Source organism: Ornithorhynchus anatinus, chromosome 18, assembly GCF_004115215.2.
Source record: "Ornithorhynchus anatinus isolate Pmale09 chromosome 18, mOrnAna1.pri.v4, whole genome shotgun sequence".
In the NCBI taxonomy this organism is placed as follows: Eukaryota; Metazoa; Chordata; class Mammalia; order Monotremata; family Ornithorhynchidae; genus Ornithorhynchus; species Ornithorhynchus anatinus.
In genome coordinates this window covers 38,486,381-38,505,311 of record NC_041745.1, presented here as the reverse complement: position 1 = coordinate 38,505,311, position 18,931 = coordinate 38,486,381, and the positions used below count along the sequence as shown (strand labels likewise).

The following is an 18,931-nucleotide window of genomic DNA, read 5'->3' as shown; positions in this document are numbered from 1 at the left end:
TCAGCAAATAATAATAATGAAGGCACTTGTTAAGTGCTTACTATGGGCAAAGCACTGGGGTGGATACAAGGTGATCAGGTTGTCCCACGTGGGGCACACAGTCTTAATCCCCATTTTACAGGTGAGGTAACTGAGGCACAGAGAAGTTGAGCGACTTGCGCAAAGTCACACAGCTGACAAGCAGCTGAGCTTGGATTTGAACCCATGAACTCTGACTCCCAAGCCCGTGCTCTTTCCACTGAGCTACGCAGCTTCTCCTGCTACTACTTCTCTGGAAAATTAATTCAGTAAACGTCTTTATTTCAGACTGCAGACTATGCAAAATTGATTCGCGCTCTTCACAGGCCATCTTCCACTAAATGTTCCTGATTTGAAACTTGAATGATCTCTATTGGATTCCCTCAAGATTACATGGTGTTCCTTCACTGCCCAGAAAAGAACTGAGGGGAAAAAAAAGAAAACAGAAAACAAATTTTACAAGGCATTCGGGTTCAAGCCGTGTGAGATTCTGAATGAAGAAGTTTAGTTTCCTTAGGGTTTATTGTCAGGGCAGTTGAGCTAATCCTCCCCAGCCCATTCATTCGTTCAGTCGTATTTATTGAGCACTTACTAATGTAATGCAGAGCACTGTATTAAGCGCTTGGAATGTACAATCCCGCAACAGATAGAGACAATCCCTGCCCAACAACGGGCTCTACCTTCTGCCCTGTGCTCCCAATTATTTTGCACAATTTAAAGGAGGATTTTGAAGGGGATAAGCAGATGGCTATCCACAACCACTGGGTAATAATAATAATAATGTTGGTATTTGTTAAGCACTTACTATGTGCAGAGCACTGTTCTAAGCGCTGGGGTAGATACAGGGTAATCAGGTTGTTCCACGTGAAGCTCACAGTTAATCCCCATTTTACAGATGAGGTAACTAAGGCACAGAGAAGTTAAGTGACTTGCCCACAATCACACAGCTGACAAGGAGCAGAGATGGGATTCAAACCCATGACCGCTGACTCCTAAGCCCGGGCTCTTACCACTGAACCACGCTGCTTCTCTGGGCAGCCATTCTAAATTTCTAATCAGGGATTGAATAGGCCTTAAATGCCTAACCTCTGAAGTCCAGTGAGATGACAGTTCCTCAGGTACAAAGTCGAAGGCAGAGCTACATTGCCTCACTTACCTCCCTTCATTTCTGAAGAGTTGCACTGAAGAGTTTCAACCTCTGAAGAGTTTCAGAGAAACTTGAACAGTTTCAGCCTCGGGTCTCATTTGGCCCCTCAATTTTGGCTCAGTACCAGGCCAATTAAAAATGGTGCCCAGCGTACTTCCTCCGAGCCAAATAAGGGAAAGGGACAGGGATTCCCTCAGGGCCATTTTACAGTTGGGTGGGTGGTGGAGACAAGGAAGTGAATTGAGTACTCCATAGCCCTGAAGCCAAAAGCCTGAGTCCCTGGGTGCCTAAAACATCTGAAAAGGGGAGTCACAGCCCCCACAAAGAGACCTGATCCATAATTGGACAAGGCTAGTTCACAGGAGTGCAGTCTGAAGATTCAGTGATTTCTGTTCCTCTCTGGAATCATTCTTCCTCAGCTCTTCCCATGCCAGCCGGTGGGTTCTACTGGCAAAACTCTGTAAAAGAAGAGAGCCTGTAGAGATGGAGGGCACTTCATAATTCTGCAGCATAAAGCCCCCTGTTTTCAGATGTTTGATTAATGAGTACTATAAACCCAAATTAGGAGACTGTGTTTCATGTGTCACCCAGAATCAAAATCTGACAGTCAACACATCTCAATCAGGAACAAAGAGCAATAACACCATAAAGACAAACTTTTCACATTAGCTTCTGGGTCTTGTGATACCACTTTATTGTTCTCGGTCTAGTTCTTATGTTTTGATAGTTTTATCATTTACATACATCCTTTGATGCAGTACTCATTGATCAATGTTTAGAAACATAAATATGTCCATATAGTATATAGAGAATTTTGGACTGCTGCCTGGTTTTGATTGCTTCATCAAGCTAGGCAGCATTTGGTCCATTTCTTGCAGGTCTCATTAATATATTTCATAAACAACTATTGGAAAAAAAAACCTTTCATGCTGAAGAAAGTTACAGGGCTTTCAGTGTTGCTTGGAATGAAACCAAGGTGTAATTAGTAACAGTGTAGATGTCATTTGACTGCAAGCATATTTCTTCCCCATAGGCAGAACGTGACCTTGGTTTAGGGCTAACATGACTATATACAAAGAAAAGTGCTCCCACTTGAGCAACGTTTGTTTTAACTATTTCTGATGGATTCCTGTAGTTCCGAGACCTCAACGTGCATCACCCAGAGAAGCTAAATAAAAGCAGTTTTCTCTAGGAAAAGATCTTTTTTTCTACTCTGGTCCAAAGTAGCCCTTATACTGCTATACATCCAGCACGAATAGCCTTCTTCCTTCCAGGAACTCTGTGTACCTAAGGTAAACTTGTAGCACTTCTTGGAGCACATAAAATTGCAGGCCAAATGTGGTCATAAAATCCTTTCTTTTCAATTCACTGAAATCTTGTCAGCTGTCACGCTCATCTTAAATCTTTACTGCGCTCGAGGTGTTGCCGTAGTCTGTTGTGAACTGTGTTCAATCCTTGATTATCGAGCCAGTGACCACATTTAGAATGATGGATTCCATTTTAAAGCAAATGAGTGAAATCCTTCTTTATTAATTCCCTCTCTCAGGACTTCTGAAAATGCATAGCGTTGATTACGTAGTCCGCATATTTCTTGTAATTGGTAAATATTTCTCTGTGGGTACACACGAGTCACATGCTGTACTTTTCTCATGCAGTTAGTACACTGCATTTCATTGAGTCCAGTGGCAACTCAACATAATCTGTTGCTACTATTTCTCCTATCAATCAATCCTATTTATCGAGTGCATATGGTATGTGGAACACTGTACTATGTGCTTGGCAGAGTAGAATATAACAGAGTTGGTAAAGGGAAGAAGTTATCTGGGCAACAAGAGCAACTCAAACAGCATGAGGCCACTCATGCAAGAGCATGAAAACCCAGCCCCATCAATCGACAACAGATACACTTCTGGGCTCTCTTCCCCACCCCTTTCTTAAGCCTCTTCCGTGGTCTGCAAGGGATTGCTAGTCAGAGTCCACCTTTTTTTTTTTTAATTGTATCAGTTAAGCATCTGCTATAAGCCAGTCACTGTATGAAGCACTGGGGTAGATACAAGATAATTAAATTGGGCATACTCGATGTCTCATAGGGAGTTCACAATCTTAATCCCATTTTACAAGTGAGGTAACTGAGGTCCAGAGAAGTGAAGTGATTTGCCCATGGTCACACAGTGGACAAGTGATAGAGCTGAGATTATTACCCAGGTCCTTCTGACTCTCAGTCCTATGGTCTATCCACTAGACCAAGCTGCTTCTCACTGGCCATACACTGATTTGCCCGGTGATCATAAACCCAAATCCTGGTTATGGCTAAATGTTTCACTTTCCGTACTTCTTCCCTCACTAACTCTTACAAAATGAAATTTTAAGGCTTTTAAAATGTCATAAAACATTAGACAAGAAGTCTTTCCTTTTCCTTTTCTTGAGAAACTCAACATAATGAAATAAAAGCACAGGAGGTGATTCATTTTTAATTTAATTCTGAGGTGTCTTAAGGTTCTCGTTTATGTTTGGAGGGCAATACTGTGGTAAATTAAGTCATTTCCCACATACCTATGCTGCTTGCGAGATGACTGTGAGGTCCAGGGTTCAGACCAGACTCCATTTAGAGTAAGAATAATGGAGTTTGCTGATTGCAAAATGGAGATTTCCAATCGATTTCCTGTCCTAGCAACGTAACCTAGATTTTGGTCCGAAAAAGTTATAAAAAGCAGAGTGAGGATGGCTAGCTAGAGGAAATCACAGTAGAGAATCATTCTTTTCTTTGCCTGCATAATAAAAACAATCAACTTCTGCAATAACAATGCTAGAAGCTCCTCTTTTGGTTGATTGCTGTATTGATGTTCATGATTAGGATCGTGATTTGCCCTTGGCTGGTCAAAAGCAAGATTGAGATCATCTCTATTGGAAACCAGTTTGGTGACATTCACATCTGTAGTGGCGTGGAGTTCATCCTTATTATTCTCAGTGATGCTTAGAAGAGACGTTATAGGCCCACGGAGGGTTGGGCACCTGGTCTCGTTCTAGAAGGCCATTGCTTTAAGTGTTAGAAAGTTCAGGAGAGAAACTTCAGATTGCAGTGAAGCCCTGTGGAAGTAATATTTGCAGCACGTCGACTATAGAAATTCAGGGAGCGGGGCCAAGGCCGCACTACAGTTGGCATGGACCGAACAAAGACATTTGACAGACTCTGGAAATTGCTTAGCAAATTTGATCTCCTGGAGAAATCTGGTGGTGGGGAAGGTGTCTGTCGCATAGCATCATTGCCCGGTCAGTGGCGGGGACAACTAAATATTCTGGGCTGCCTACTTGCATATGTGCATATGGTTCACTGGGGGCCAGGAAAGTCATTGTTTATTGTGATGCTGTACTTTCCCAAGAGCTTAGTACAGTCCTCAGCACACAGAGAGCGCTCAATAAATATGATTGAATGAATTAATGAGTGGGGGAGAGAAAGGTGTATCTGATCATCAGTAAATCAGGTACTAGAGTTGTTTATGCAGCAGTGGTGAGGGCTTGCATGGAGGCTTGTTCTTACTCAGTCCCCTTGTGAGCATCAGCAGGCATTGCCTTAGATTGAAAGTTCCTTGATGGCTGGAATAATGTCTACCAGCTCCACCATACTATTCCCTAGAGCTTGCTGCAAGCTTTTACAACCAGCGGGCACACAGTAAATACTACTGGTTGACTGATTATGAACAGGCTGCTGGGGGGAGACGGATGCATGTTGTCTGGAGATGTAGGTCCGAATATACCTCAATGTCTGCTGCAGTAGAAGTTACTGCTGAGTAATTCATTTTATATAATAGTAATGATAAAGATGATGGCATCTGTTAAAAGCTTACTAAGTACGAAGCACCGTTCTAAGCGCTGGGGTATATACAAGGTGCTGAGGTTGTCCCATAAGGGGCTCACGGTCTTAATCCCCATTTTACGGATGAGGTAACTGAGGCCCAGATAAGTGAAGTGACTTGCCCAAAGTCACACCACTGACAAGTGGCGGAGCTGGGATCAGAACCCATGACCTCTGACTCCCAAGCCCGTGCTGTACTCACGTTCCAAGCTGCCCCAAAATACATTCACCTAAAACAGTGGCATAATTTTATCCCAGTTCCACCTCTTCTTCTGAAGCCCACAGACTTGCTTCTGATTTTAGGAACGGGAAGTGGGAAACACACTCCCGATAAGCAGAAGGCCATTTCTGCTGGGATCCTTGCACCAGGTTCAACTTGCATCACCCCTAGCTTATATTTGTATTCCAGAACAGAACTGGTCCCTGGCTCTTCTGTTAAAGTGGTAACTATGCAGCTTAGAATAAAAGGCAAAGATGGGACAGATCCCTAAGTGTGTCTAAAATATATCATGATGTACCAAATGCTCAATCTCTTCTAAATTCAATTAGTCCCAGCCTCAGCCCAGAATTGGAAATGGTAATAATCCCAAGAGGAAAGGCTTCTTGCTTCACAAGTGAAATTCATACTCATTCTTAAATATATTCCTAGGTTAAAAATGTATTTCTTCAAAAATAGAAAAAAAAGTAATTGTCACTATCAGGAAGAGGAAAACCAGAAGGGAAAACAAAAGCAAAACTCTTATACATTTTCTTTACCAGGGGTTAAACCAAACTATCATATTAACCATGAGACTGACCCCCGGAAACTTTCCTATGACTATGAATTATTCAAAAGCAGATCCAAAATAGGCAATCGTGAAAAATGTTAACTTCTCATAATTTTCTGAGTAACCGTTCTCTGAAGTTCAGTTTTTCTAAGCCTAATTCCTGCCTCTGTAAATGGCAATGTGTATTATCTTGACCACTTGGAAAGTGGGAGAATACAGACAAAAGAAATTCTGTTTTAACAAAAAGACAACTAAGTATTGGGTAACTCTAGAATCCCAGTCTGAGCACATAATAGTTCTCAATTCAGGAATTGATTTCCTCTCCACAAGGAAAATATATATCTTAGAGAGCAAGTATTCATTGTATGCTCCCTGGTCTTTAGGAGAACAAAATTTTCCATTTTTATCTTTTCTCTGTAATTTCTCACAAATTCTGACAACATAATAAATGTCTATTTTGTTACAGCATATAGCTTTAAGCTTGCAAAAAACAATTTTGTAGTCCTTGCTTCTTAAACCTCCTTCAGGTATACAAATTGCGTTTCAATCCTTTAGTCTTCAAAAGAGCTAGGGGCCGTGAGACAAAAAGATACCACATGCCCTTTGTAGTCTCTCTTGTTTTTCCCTGACATATTTTTAAAAGTTTTTTCCAGTCACACCATGATAATCATATTCAGAACAAGCTCCTCATTATCATTCTTGTTACAAACTTAATTAGCGCTGAGTTGCGGCACTCAGAGAAAGGAGGCAGAAAATATGAAATTAGACAGGGATAGAAAACGGCGACGGCAATGAGGATCTCCAGGCAGTGTAATTGTTCATGAATCAGTTGTTTCTATAACAATAATGATAATAATAATAATTATGGTATTTGTTAAGGGCTTTCTATGTGCCAGGCACTGTTCTAAGCACTGGGGTAAATACAAGCTAATCAGGTTGTACATGCTAACAATGAACTCAAGTTGGGTAGAGTTTTGGGGAGTTCAGAAAATATGCTCAAGAAGATTCCATTCATCTCCCTAAAGTTCGTCTCTTGGGAGGATTCGGGAATTGAACACTTGGAATCATCGAGGCACTAGGTGATTAAGTGACGTAATTGAATCCTCCCTTCAGTTTCATGATAAGCGAAAATAAAGCACTCCATCAGCTCACCCTGCTCCTACCTTATCTCACTGATTTCCTACTATAACCCAGTTCCCACACTTTGTTCCTTTAACACCAACTTATTCAGTGTACTGCGATCTCGTCTATCTCGTCACTGACCCTTGCTCACATCCTCCCTCTGGCTTGGAACTCCCTCCCCCTTCCCATATTACGGACCACTACTCTCCCCAATTTTAAAACCTTATTAAAAGTATATCTCTTCTAAGAAGCCTTCCCCAATTAAGCCATTTGATGTTTGATGTCTGTCTCCCCCCTTCTAGACTGTGAGCCCACTGAGGGCAGGGATCGTCTCTGTTGCTGAATTGTACTTTCCAGTCATTTAGTTCAGTGCTCTGTGCATAGTAAGCGCTCAATAAATATGATTGAATGAATAAATGGATCTTTTCCCCTACTCCCTTTTCCTTCTGTTGCCCTTGCAATTGGATCTGTACCTTTTGAACACTTTGTATTCATCCCACCCTCAGCCCCACAGGTCAAACATATCTGTAATTTATTTTAATGATGCTCTACCCTTCTAGACTGTGAGCTCCTTGTGAGAACGTGTCTACCAACTCTAGTGTGCGGTATTGTCAATAATCCGCTCACAGTAAGTGCTCCAAAGACACTCTTGATTGATGTCTCTTTACCTGTCCCTACTTTACTACCCATATCTCTAATCAGTAGTATAAATTGAGCTCCTCTGCACTAAGTCTTTGGAAGAAAACAGTGGAATTAATGGATATGATTTCTGCCCTCAAGGAGCTGTCAGTATCCTTTTTTAGTTTGCAAGGCACTGTTGAATAACATTAGATCAAGGGATGAAATATGTATATTACAACTTCTTTACTGGATGCAGTACTGCAGAATTAAATTTATACCTCTCCTTCCAAACTCAGAAGTGTCATTCCCACCCGATGTAAATTCGAGTCTATTTTGCTAAACATGCAAGAACCTCCCTTGCATCCCTCTATATTTTGCTACTGTTTCTTTGATCCTCTAGGGTTAGAATAATTAGGAAAGGGAAATGGCAAAATGACCTGCCAGGCAATGAAAAGTTTTTCATAAAACCTCAGTGTGTAATTATATCATTAAAATAGTTCCCCTATCGAAAGCACTCACAACACTGGATTCTCCCTTTTCTGCACCTACTTCACAGAGTGAATGGAGCATATAGTATGTTATACTGAATTTACTGAAACATTATATTAATGGGAGACTATTAAAGGTACAGATAGCCAATGGATGTTATTATATTTAATATGGGACCAAATGGAGTGCTCGCTATTTATACAAAGTAAAATAATCACAAGGCTTTCTTGCCTAACTCACCAATGGATGAAAATGTTGGAAGCCCTGAGAATTGAAGGTTAATCAAAGGAAAACAGTTTCGAGGAGGAAAAACATCCTAGGCTAACCAGAACAGCAGCCTGCTCCAAAATAACAGAGCCAGAGGCAACTCCAAAACCACCAATATAACTTCATCTGGAAGTCTGTGACGAGCCAGATGCTGCAGGAAGAAATATCTTTAGCAGATTGACACTTGGTTCTGTGACTAGCATCCAGAAAACAGTAGGACAAATGAAGCAGAGGTACTTACGTGGCATCCCTTCTCCCGGCCTGTTAAAATTAGCTCCAAAATCATTCGATGATATGATCGAGTCATAAGGCTCAGAAGAAAATGACAAGGTGTTTTCTTTTTCCATTTTTAAAGGTTTTCTTTGGCCTGATCTACCTTCTTCATGAATTATTTAGACTATTTTTAGTGCAGTTTGGTAATGCGTGAAGACAGAGCATCACAGCAGCAGTCTGTGGGGGGAAAATGAAAGAAACACAACCACAAACAATCCTTTATATGGTCAGACTGTCAGCCTCCTGAGGTTTGGGCAGACCCACACACTGATTTGATGAATCTTTCTCGACTTTGGCAGCAGATCACTCTCCCCCCATATTCTCTCCCCTTCCTCTTTCCCCTTCTCTTCTTCCATTTCCATGAAGCACTGAGTGAGGATTATATTGGGGTTTTGTGGACAGTGTGGAAAATAGTTAACCATCTTTATCGAGCCCTTACTGTGTGCAGAGCCCTGTACTAAGCACTGGGAGAGTGCAATGTAACGATTGACAGAGACATTCCCTGTCCACAGCGAGATTACAGTCTAGAGGGGAAGACAGACATTACTATAAATATAAATAAATAAACGATATTACCTCAGAGGCTTCCTGTCAAATTCTTGGTCTCTAAGACCACCCATACTTACTAAGCAATTGTCAGACATCCCAAGTCATGTAAACCTATTCAACCACCTTGTAGCACTGAAGGATTTGTGTATATTCATCCTCAATGCTTACGTGTGAATGTTTATTTGATTGAATATTCAATTATTGATTTTGATTATTCTGTTGGTAAATGTTTTCATTTCTATCTGGGCAGGGAATGTGTCACTTGTTTTGTACTTTCCTAGTGCGTAATATAGTGCATTGTACCTAATAATTGTTGCTCAATAATTCTTACTGTCAATCAACCAAGCCATGAATCAGTTGATGGTATTTACTGAGTGCTTACTGTGTGAGAAGCAGTGTGGCTTAGTGGAAAGAGCATGGGTTTGGAAGTCAGAGGTCGAGGGTTCTAATTATGGCTCTGCCACCTATCGGCTGTGTGACTTTGGGCAAGTCACTTATTTTCTTTGTGCCACACTTTCCTAATCTGTAAAATGGGGATTAAGACTGTGACTCCCACGTGGGACACCCTTGTATCTATCCCAGTGCTTAGAACTGTCCTTGGCACATAGTAAGCAATTAAATACCATCATTATTATTATTACTAGGTTTTTGAGAAAGTACAATACAATAGAACTGGTAAAGTCCTCCAGTCTCTAAGATGACTGTGGGCAGGGAATGTGTCTGACAACTCTGTTGCATTGTACTCTTCCAAGTGCTTAGTACAGGGCTGTTTATATATAGTAAGCTCTATATAAATACTATTAATGATGAATTGGTAGAGCTGGTCCCTGCCCACAAGGAGCTGACAGTCTAGAGGGGCAGGCAGACTTTAAATGAATTATGGTTAGGGGAATTATCAGAATCCAAGTAAATTGATGGGATTCAATGTTTTTATAAGGTCTGTGAAAAACATTTTATGGACCCAGTGCTGCTTTCCAGACATTTCCTCTGTCTGATTTGTTGCAAAGATCATGTCCTCTATTCCATGTTTGGATTGGATGTCAGAGTGATACCGGATGGGTGCCGTCAACTATATTTTTCTGTATCCTTCCAGTGAATGGATTCATTAATTGGACTCTGGTTAAGATCCTGCCAGCAGGGGAAGCACAGTGAGATGCCAAGTTAGTTGTTCAGGTACAGTCTTTGACCTTTCCTTGCAGATTATGGTACTAGTGGCCTTACTGATCATAATAATAATAATAACACATTTTGTTACACATATACTCCACTAAGCACTGGGATAGACACAACTTAAGCTGACCAGTCCTTGTCTCACGTGGGGCTCACAGTTCAAGGGGGATGGAGGACAAGTAACTGCTCTAGGTCTCAGGTTCCTCATCTGTAAAAATGAGGATATGTGATTTGCCCAAGGTCACATAGCAAGAAAGTGGGGATCCAGAATTAGAACTCAGGTCTCCTGATTCAGCGGCCTGTGCTCTTTCCCCTAGGCAACATTGCTTCCTCAGTAGCCTCTATGTGGAAGAAAAGCTTATTTAAGACTTAAACATGGATGTGACCTCCATCCACGTTGATTTCAACGGGAGCTTCTTCAGGATCAGCTGCCATTGATGGCTTCCTCAGTACTTGGGACACATGTCACACACATACCTGTCAGGAGGGTCTCCATGCTTTATGGACCCTCATCTTTGACTGTATTAGGTTGTGTTTGGGTAAACACTGAAATAACAATGCACCTTTGAAGGATTCTCTTCTGGGCTCAAGCTGGATCCATCCCATCTCTTTGAGGTGCTAAAATAGAATGTTGGGGGCCACTTACTCTTTTTAGTGAGGTGTAGATGTCCTGAGTTTAGTAACAGTCTGTATAGTTGTAGATGGGAAGGCTCTGAAAACAACGTGAGAAAATGATTTTTAAGTAAATAGGGACCTTGGTTAATTGGTGTTGCAGAGTGCTTTCGGGGGAAACGGAATCACTGTGGGTTTTTGAGATCAACATTCTGTTGATAATAAATGCTCTATTTATGACGTGGTTTTGTGGAACGAGCACGTGTTTGGAAGTCAGAGGATATGGGTTCTAATCCCAGCTCTGCTACTTTCGCTATGCTAATAAAATTAGCATGTTATTTTTGAAGTTAAATTGGGCCTTCTTTTTCATTTGACTAAGGGGACTTTCTGAACTAGTTGACTAGCTGTCATCCCTGGTGGCTGGATGTGTCTGACAAAAATCAGTAGGCCAGTCATGTTGTTGATGGTGCTGGCAGGAGAAGACATCAAGACTCATTCATATCCAGGCACTAAATTTCAAGGGCTGGCTTGACTTTGGGAACAACTGTCAAGGGATAATTTTCCCTAGAAATGGTTATTTATTTCCATCTGTACTCCTTGAGGAAGCTGTGGCTTCTTCTTTCTGATGTGGATTTTGTCATTACTAGCCAGGGCTCTAACCTATGGCTCTGATTACTATAATATTCTCTACTTTAAGCGTCTTCTGGGGCTTCAACTGGTACAGATGCCTGCAGTCTGTTTGCTTGTGGGAAGCCACTGCAGGAAATATACCAGTATTCCATAGTGAAATGGGATGGGATTGAACTTTAATGAAGCAGCAATGAATCTCAGTATATTTCAGGAATAGCTTCAATATTTAATAAGCCTAAATGGAAGAGAGGAGATATTTTTAAGAGCTGTTTTCCTATGAGCAGTGTAACCAAAGACACTTAATGAAAATATCTTAGCTGGAAGTTATCATTTTCAAGACCATAGACATTACACAGGAGAAACTGAGAATTCACAGTGGGTCTTAAAAGCCTATTCCTAAACACAATAGGAAAGGGAGTGAAGAGCCAAAAACTCATAAAAGTGCACCTTTGATGACAGCATACATCTTTCTGCAGAGAGAAAGATGAAGACTAATCGGGGGAAAAAAAATTCCTGAGCTGAGGCATTAAGAGGAAGAAATAGACACAGGGGATAAAAGACAGGAAAAGCTTGAGAAAGAAGATACTATAACAGTATATTAGTGCAGTTACTAATAAGCATAAATGAAAAAGTCATCACTTGCTATGCACTGTGGGTATAAAGTACTGAGTTTCCTCATTTTTTTTAAATTGAGAGATCTTCCAGAATCCCGATCTTTTGATTTCTTCATTTCACTTTGTTTTGCTCTCAAGTGAACTCTCTGCTCCTAGAACACCTGTAATCTCCTTTACCCGAAGCCCACCTCTTCCAGGAAGCCTTCCTGATTATCATTTCCTCCTTTCTGTAATTTATTTTAATGTCTACCTTTTCTGCTAGGTTGTGGACTCCTTGAGGGCAGGGATCAGGTCCACTAGTTGGATTGAACTCCAAGCTCTTAGTTCAGTAGTCTGCACAGATTGGGTGCTCAATAAATATTTTCAAGTGACTGGGCTCCCAACAACCCAGGACGAATCAACCGAAAAATTTCCAGCCTTAGCATTTAGGCACATATACCCTTCCTCAGCACTTGAGCATTTTTGAGTATCAATTATTTATGCATCTACAATTTTTTGCTACAACAGTTCTCCCTCTGTTCTTCTCCTCCTAATAGTTATAAATGATTTTTGCCTTCCTCTTTCCCCATTAAATTGTAAACTCTATGAGGGGAAGAACCATGCCATTCCTCCTGTTGTACTCTTCCACTGTACAGTACTCTGCATACAGTATGCACCCCAGTTGATATCAGTAACAAATTTGAAATCTACACACATTTCTCAAGAGCAGCTTCCATCTTCTGCTCCCCAAAAGGCACAAGTGCTAACTCTTTTAAATATAGCCTCACAGTTTATCTGCCTACCTGTGCTTTTTCATATTCTTGTCGTCCTCACCTCATCATTAAGTCATTCCGGTTAGCAGGACTAAAAGTCTGAACATTAAGTGCAATTTCCAAAAGTGCCCTAACTTGTTGGTTTCGGGTGTTAGTTGCTAGGAGACTGACTCATTTAGTTCTAGTCTAGGCATAATACATGGTCCTGTACTACTGTACAGAAAAGGTTAGACCATGGGGATCACTGCCATCTGGGAAATTGCATCCTCCAAATACAGGGCCTGCTTACAAAAGGCCAAGGGTCATATTCATATAGCTGTTTGACAAGCTCAGGTTTCCTGTGGAGAAGTAAAATGGAGAATAGGGGTGATTTGGGAAGGACACAAACGTTTGCTGGAAGTGTTTGGATAATTTTGGGTTCCACCCGATCTTGGACACTTTGGATTCCCTTCACAGTTGTGAAATTCATTTGCCCTGGTGAAGTTTATTGAAGCCATAGCCCTTTTTTATGGTATTTGTTAAGTGTTTACTAAGAACCAGGCACTATATTAAGCACTGAGATAGATACAGGTTAATCGAGTTGGATGCAGTCCATGTGTCACCTGTGCGTCACAGTCTTCATCCCCAATGTGTAGATGAGATAACTGAGCCACAGAGAAGTGAAGAGACTTGCCCAAGCTCTCACAGCAGACAAGGGGCTGAGCTGTGGTCTGAACCTAGGTGTTTCTGATTCTCAGGTCTATGCTCTAGCCACTACTCCTTATCATGTTCAAAACAGAACTCCTATCTTCCCAACCAATCCCTGTCCTCCCCTTGATTTTCTCAACACTATAGAAAGCACTATAGTCTCTCAAGCCTGGAACCATGGCATTATCCTTGACTCATATCTCTCATTCAACATATTCAATCTATCAGTAAATCCTGTGAATCCAACCTTCACAACACTGTTAAAATCCTCCCCTTCTTCTCCATTCAAATTGCAGCCAAGTTAATCCAAGCATTTATCCTATCCTGCCCTGATTACTTTATCAGACTCCTTGCTGACCTCCCTGCCTCCCGTCTTTCCCCACTCCAGACCACATTTCACTCTGCTGCCTGGATCACTTTTCTGGAAAAAACATTCAGTCCATGTTTCCCCACTCCTCAAGAACCTCCAATAGTTGCCCAGTCACCTATGGTCCAGCTGACACACTTCCCTCCTTTGTCAACCTATTCCCTGTACTTCAGTCTCGTCTTTCTTGCCACCAACCTCTCACTCACATTCTGCCTCTGGCCTGGAAAGATTGCTCTCTTCATACCCAACAATTACTCTGTCTACCTTCAAAGCCTTACTGAAGGTACATCTCCTCCAAGTGGCCTTCCCTAACTAAGCCATTTCCTCTTTTCCCACCCCTTACTTGTCACCCTGATTCCCTTTATTCACCCCTCCTGCAGCCCCATCATTTATGTAGGTGACCATAATTTAATCTATTTATATTAATGTCTGTCTCCCTCTCTAGACTGAAAGCTCATTGTGGGTGGGGAATATACCACTATTGTATTCTGCCAAGCGCTCAGTACAGTGGTCTGCACACAGTAGGTACTCAGTAAATTGATTGATTGACAGGTCACTCTGTTTCTCAGTAAAAACCCTGCAGAGTATGTACCAGACAAATGACAGAGGCTTTTAAATCACGCATTTTCATTTATTATAATCAATCTAATTTTTAATCAGTAAGCAGGAATCAAAAATGAAACTCATTGTATTCCTCCAAAAGAGGTCAGAGAGAAAGTATTCATTCATTCATTCAATAGTATTTATTGAGCGCTTACTAAGTGCAGAGCACTGTACTAAGCGCTTGGAATGTACAAATCGGTAACAGATAGAGTATCAATAGCTTGCTGAAAAGAAGTACAGTGGAAGAATCATACATCTCTAATTTTATAGGAGGCTTCCAGGTATTCAACTTGAATTTTCAAAAGTGTCAGAAAGTTTTCAGCTCATCCAACTCACATCCATCCACATCTCAGTCACCATACTCTATAGGTCCCCATACTTGGGCTGACTGCCATCAATCTAATTATCTATCATTCTAAGGCAAACACAGATTTTTAAAAATGCTCTAAAGAGTTGATTTTGAGTGTTTCAGTGATTACACTGAGTCTAGTATTAGCATTTTGTTTTGCACTTCATCAAATCAGCCGAGTATCTGTAGAATTTTCTTTTTTAACCAATCTGCACTGGGGTTTATAGCAAGAAATGCATTGTACTCACATATGAGGAAAACATTCCAATTGCTCTGCTTTCTACTCATATTCTTCATGCTGAATTTAAGACCAGACATAAATCCCCTGTCTAGGGGTTTCAGAAGAGATTGTGTATATGAGTACATGTAGGTGTCATGTTTTTCTCATCTGAATGCAGATTTCTTTTCAAACATTTGTCGGAACTTTGGTTCTTTGTATATCATGCCTTTTTATTTTGCTAAAATGAAAGAAATTATAGACATGTCTTAATGATTTCAAAAGATTAATTGTCCGTAGCACTAATTTTGTTTGGATAAAAGTCTGAACAGCTGTGATCCTGCTCTTCCTCCCCAGTGAATATTTCTACCCACGTATTCCTAGGGAACAAGTTCCATCATGTTTCATTATGAGGCCAAATTAAATAGACCAAAATCGGCTTTAATGTTTTCCCACAGATCACATTCAAATTTCAAAATCTCAGCAAAGTGTCCAAAAGGTATGTGGCTAACATTTAACGGTTTCTCTTCTCAAATCCTTGAAAAACACTACAGGCAAATTTTCCTGTCCAGAGAATTATTGTTGATTAATATCTTCCTTTTCATGTGCATATAACCATCAGATAGAAAGCCCCCCGAAAAGTAAGATAGATGACCAACACAGCTCTCCTTCTAATTGCAGACCTTTTAAGTTGACCTTTGGGATATTTTCCCCGAAGTTGTTCATTTGCATGCAAAAGCCATAATATTGTGTTCGGAATGAGACACCAGGTTTAGAGGGATTCCATTTTTAGCTATCGTATATTTTTAGGTAGTTATGGTGTTTATGAAGCATTTTCTATGTGCTGTGCACTGAGCTTATAGCTGGGGTAGATGCAAATATAACAGATAAGTCACAGTCCCCAACCCACTAGGGCTGGTCCTCTGCTTCTATCTGTCTGTCTGTCTCTCTCTCACATATGGTCAAGGTATTCATTGATGTGGTCGATCTCTATATATACACACACACACAATCTAAGCATACTTTGCTGAGACTTTTTTTGCGCAAATGTTGAAAAGGGCTTTAAGTAACAGAATCAGCAAGACCATCTGCATCAAATTATTTAGGAAAGTTATTGTTACCGCTCACGTAAAGTACTTTAATCACCTGCACAGCCTCTTGAGAAAGAAGCCTTCTTTACTATTATGTGCCTAATTCATTCATTCAATAGTATTTATTGCGTGCCTACAATGTTCAGATTACTGTACCAAGTGCTTGAGAAAGAACAATACCTTCCTGATACCTTCCAATAGGGAGGCTACATTTGATGTGGCTAAAGACAGATATACAACTGCTATAGATATGCTTACATATATAATGTGTTCACACATTTAAAGTCCTGTACACCCCAGTGCTTAATATGGTGCCTGGCACTTAGTAAGCACTTAACAAATACCACAATTATTATTATTTTTATCATTACTGTTATTATTCCATCAGGGATAGCCAGAGAGTTTCAGCTCCTCAAGTAATGACAACATTGAGAGCGACTCTGGAAGTCACGTTCATCTAATGATCTGCACACAGTACGTGCTCAAAACATACCAGTGATTGATTGATTTCTTGGGTACTGATTGCCTGTCTGAAGGCAGTTTCCATCACCTGTGTAAAGAAGTACGATAATAATGTTGGGGTTGGATTGAGGGGTGGGTCACATTTTCAACTTGGATTAAGGTTCTTGCTTGACAATAGGCTGATTTCTTTGAAACTTGGCCTTGATGTCTTTCAGGCTCGAGACTGTGGACCCTTGATCATTCCGGGGACTGTTTTAGATCATGGATGATTAGCTATAGAAATCTGGGCCCACTTTATAAAGTGTTGCATTCTTTTTAAGCATTTGTTAATAGGCAGCTGAGTTAACTATTCTGTTTAAGATGTGAAGTGAGTTTCATCAGAACACACCACAGAATAGTATGTTAAGATTTACTTGGCAACCAAACTGCCAACCGTATTAACGTCTGCGGCAGTAAAAGCTACAGCTGAAATTTCAAACGCTTTCGATAACAAGTCCAATGTTTTAAGTCATAAAGCATAATATTCGGCAGAAATTTTCCATATCTGGCATATATTCAGTTGTATAGTTTTTTAAGAGTTTATTATTCAGGATTAGTAATTTGATTTTTCTTTATATCATCATCTGCATCAGTGGTAATTACTGAGCACTTACTGTGTGCGGAGCACTGTCCGAAGCACTTGGGAGAAGGGTATGGTACAACGGAGTTGATAGACACATTCCCTGCCCACAGTGAACTTAAAGTGTAGAGGGATCATTAATATTAAGAAATATGTTACCAGGATAAAAATATTTTAAATTCTAAGGGTTTTTATTTTAATTTACCACTTCAGACAAGAGACAGCGAATCTCTCATCCTGTGTCATTTGGTCACTGAATATTAAAACTTCATATTTTTTGAGTGACAAACCAAAGAGCTGGCTTGGAAATAATATAATATTAATTAGAAAGAAGTGTGCACATAGTGATACACGTATCCTGGACTGTAGAAAACTTCCCAAACCTATGTGAACCAATCCTAATGTTAAGATAGCATGCCTACCTTTAGGCTTCTGAAGACACAACTTCTCTCCAAAAATCCATACTTTTTCTCCACTCTCCTTAAAATGCATCAGCTCATGATTTCAAGAGTCAGATTAATTTTTTTTAATGTACTGTGCCTTGATTTTTCCAAAGCATTTTCACATAAGGTAGGAAGAGGCTAATATTATGATCTCCATTTTATGAATGAAGACAATGAGGACCGGCGAGGTTAAACGATTTGCCCAAAGACCCATGGTAAATCAGTGGCAGAGCTGATGCTGCACCCCTAGTCTCCTGACTCCTTAGCTCTCCCTTTTTCCACTAGACCAAGAGCAACAGGCTCTGCTGGGGTTTTGGAGAGTAAGACTGTGAGCCCCACGTGGGACAACCTGATAACCTTGTTTCTATCCCAGCGCTTACAACAGTGTTTGGCACATAGTAGGTGCTTAGCAAATGTCATCCTTACCCCACTTCTACACTGTGAGTCCACTGTTGATTAGGGATTGTCTCTATCTGTTGCCGGATTGTACTTTCCAAGCACTTAGTAGAGTGGTCCGCACACAGTAAGCGCTCAATAAATACGAATGAATGACTGAATGAATGAATACAGTAGTGGGACAAAGTATACACTTTAAATGAATACGATGAGCAATGAATTGTCAGCCATGTATCAGTCTTTTCAACACATTTAAGGATAGGATGTGTCTGTCAAGGTTTTCTTAGAACACAAAAGGTGAGAATTTCACAGTCATGTATACATACCCACAATTTATATGATCACTGGTAAAATATTTACAAAACTTCAAGGCCCTCTACGAAGAATTCTCTTACTGGAATATATTCACCCTAGTTTATCGTTTGTCTTTTCCTATGGTTTCTATGTCCATCACTCAACCCACACTGCACATGCCCAAGTTTACCAGCCTTTCGGATTACTCATGAGACTCTCGAGTGCCTAGTTCGTATGGCAATATCTAACGGGCAGTAGGCAAATTTAATATCCCTGGAAGAGCCTAGACTTAGATTTTTTGACTTTTATGTGTGTGCCAAATTCAGCTTCTCCTTTCCTGATGTTCAGCAGAAGATAAAATAATAGAGTGGACTGGCAGAGCCTTCTGGAAGAATTTTTCATGTATTCCATGAAACCATTTCTCCTGTTTATTTTAGAATGTAAACTTCTTAGAAGAGACTATATCTTCCTTAAGCTCCGAAGCCTGTATAATATTGCACACATTTAAGCACTCCAAAC

At 40.5% G+C, this 18,931-nt stretch overlaps 1 long non-coding RNA gene across 4 annotated transcripts in view; it reads right to left on the bottom strand.

Annotated features, from left to right (window-relative positions):
* Positions 1 to 283: 283 nt before the first annotated feature.
* Positions 284 to 18,931, bottom strand: part of LOC103171474 — a 106,045-nt gene continuing 87,397 nt past the window's right edge. For 2 of the 4 annotated variants that reach the window (XR_003753451.1, XR_003753452.1), the window contains 4 exons: positions 10,923 to 10,988; positions 8,526 to 8,734; positions 1,175 to 1,623; positions 284 to 440 (listed from right to left, as the gene is read on the bottom strand). This is a non-coding gene — a long non-coding RNA (uncharacterized LOC103171474). Of the gene's footprint in view, positions 441 to 1,174; positions 1,624 to 3,718; positions 3,846 to 8,525; positions 8,735 to 10,922; positions 10,989 to 18,931 lie in introns of all 4 variants that reach the window. The other 2 variants (XR_003753454.1, XR_003753453.1) reach the window with 2 other exon arrangements.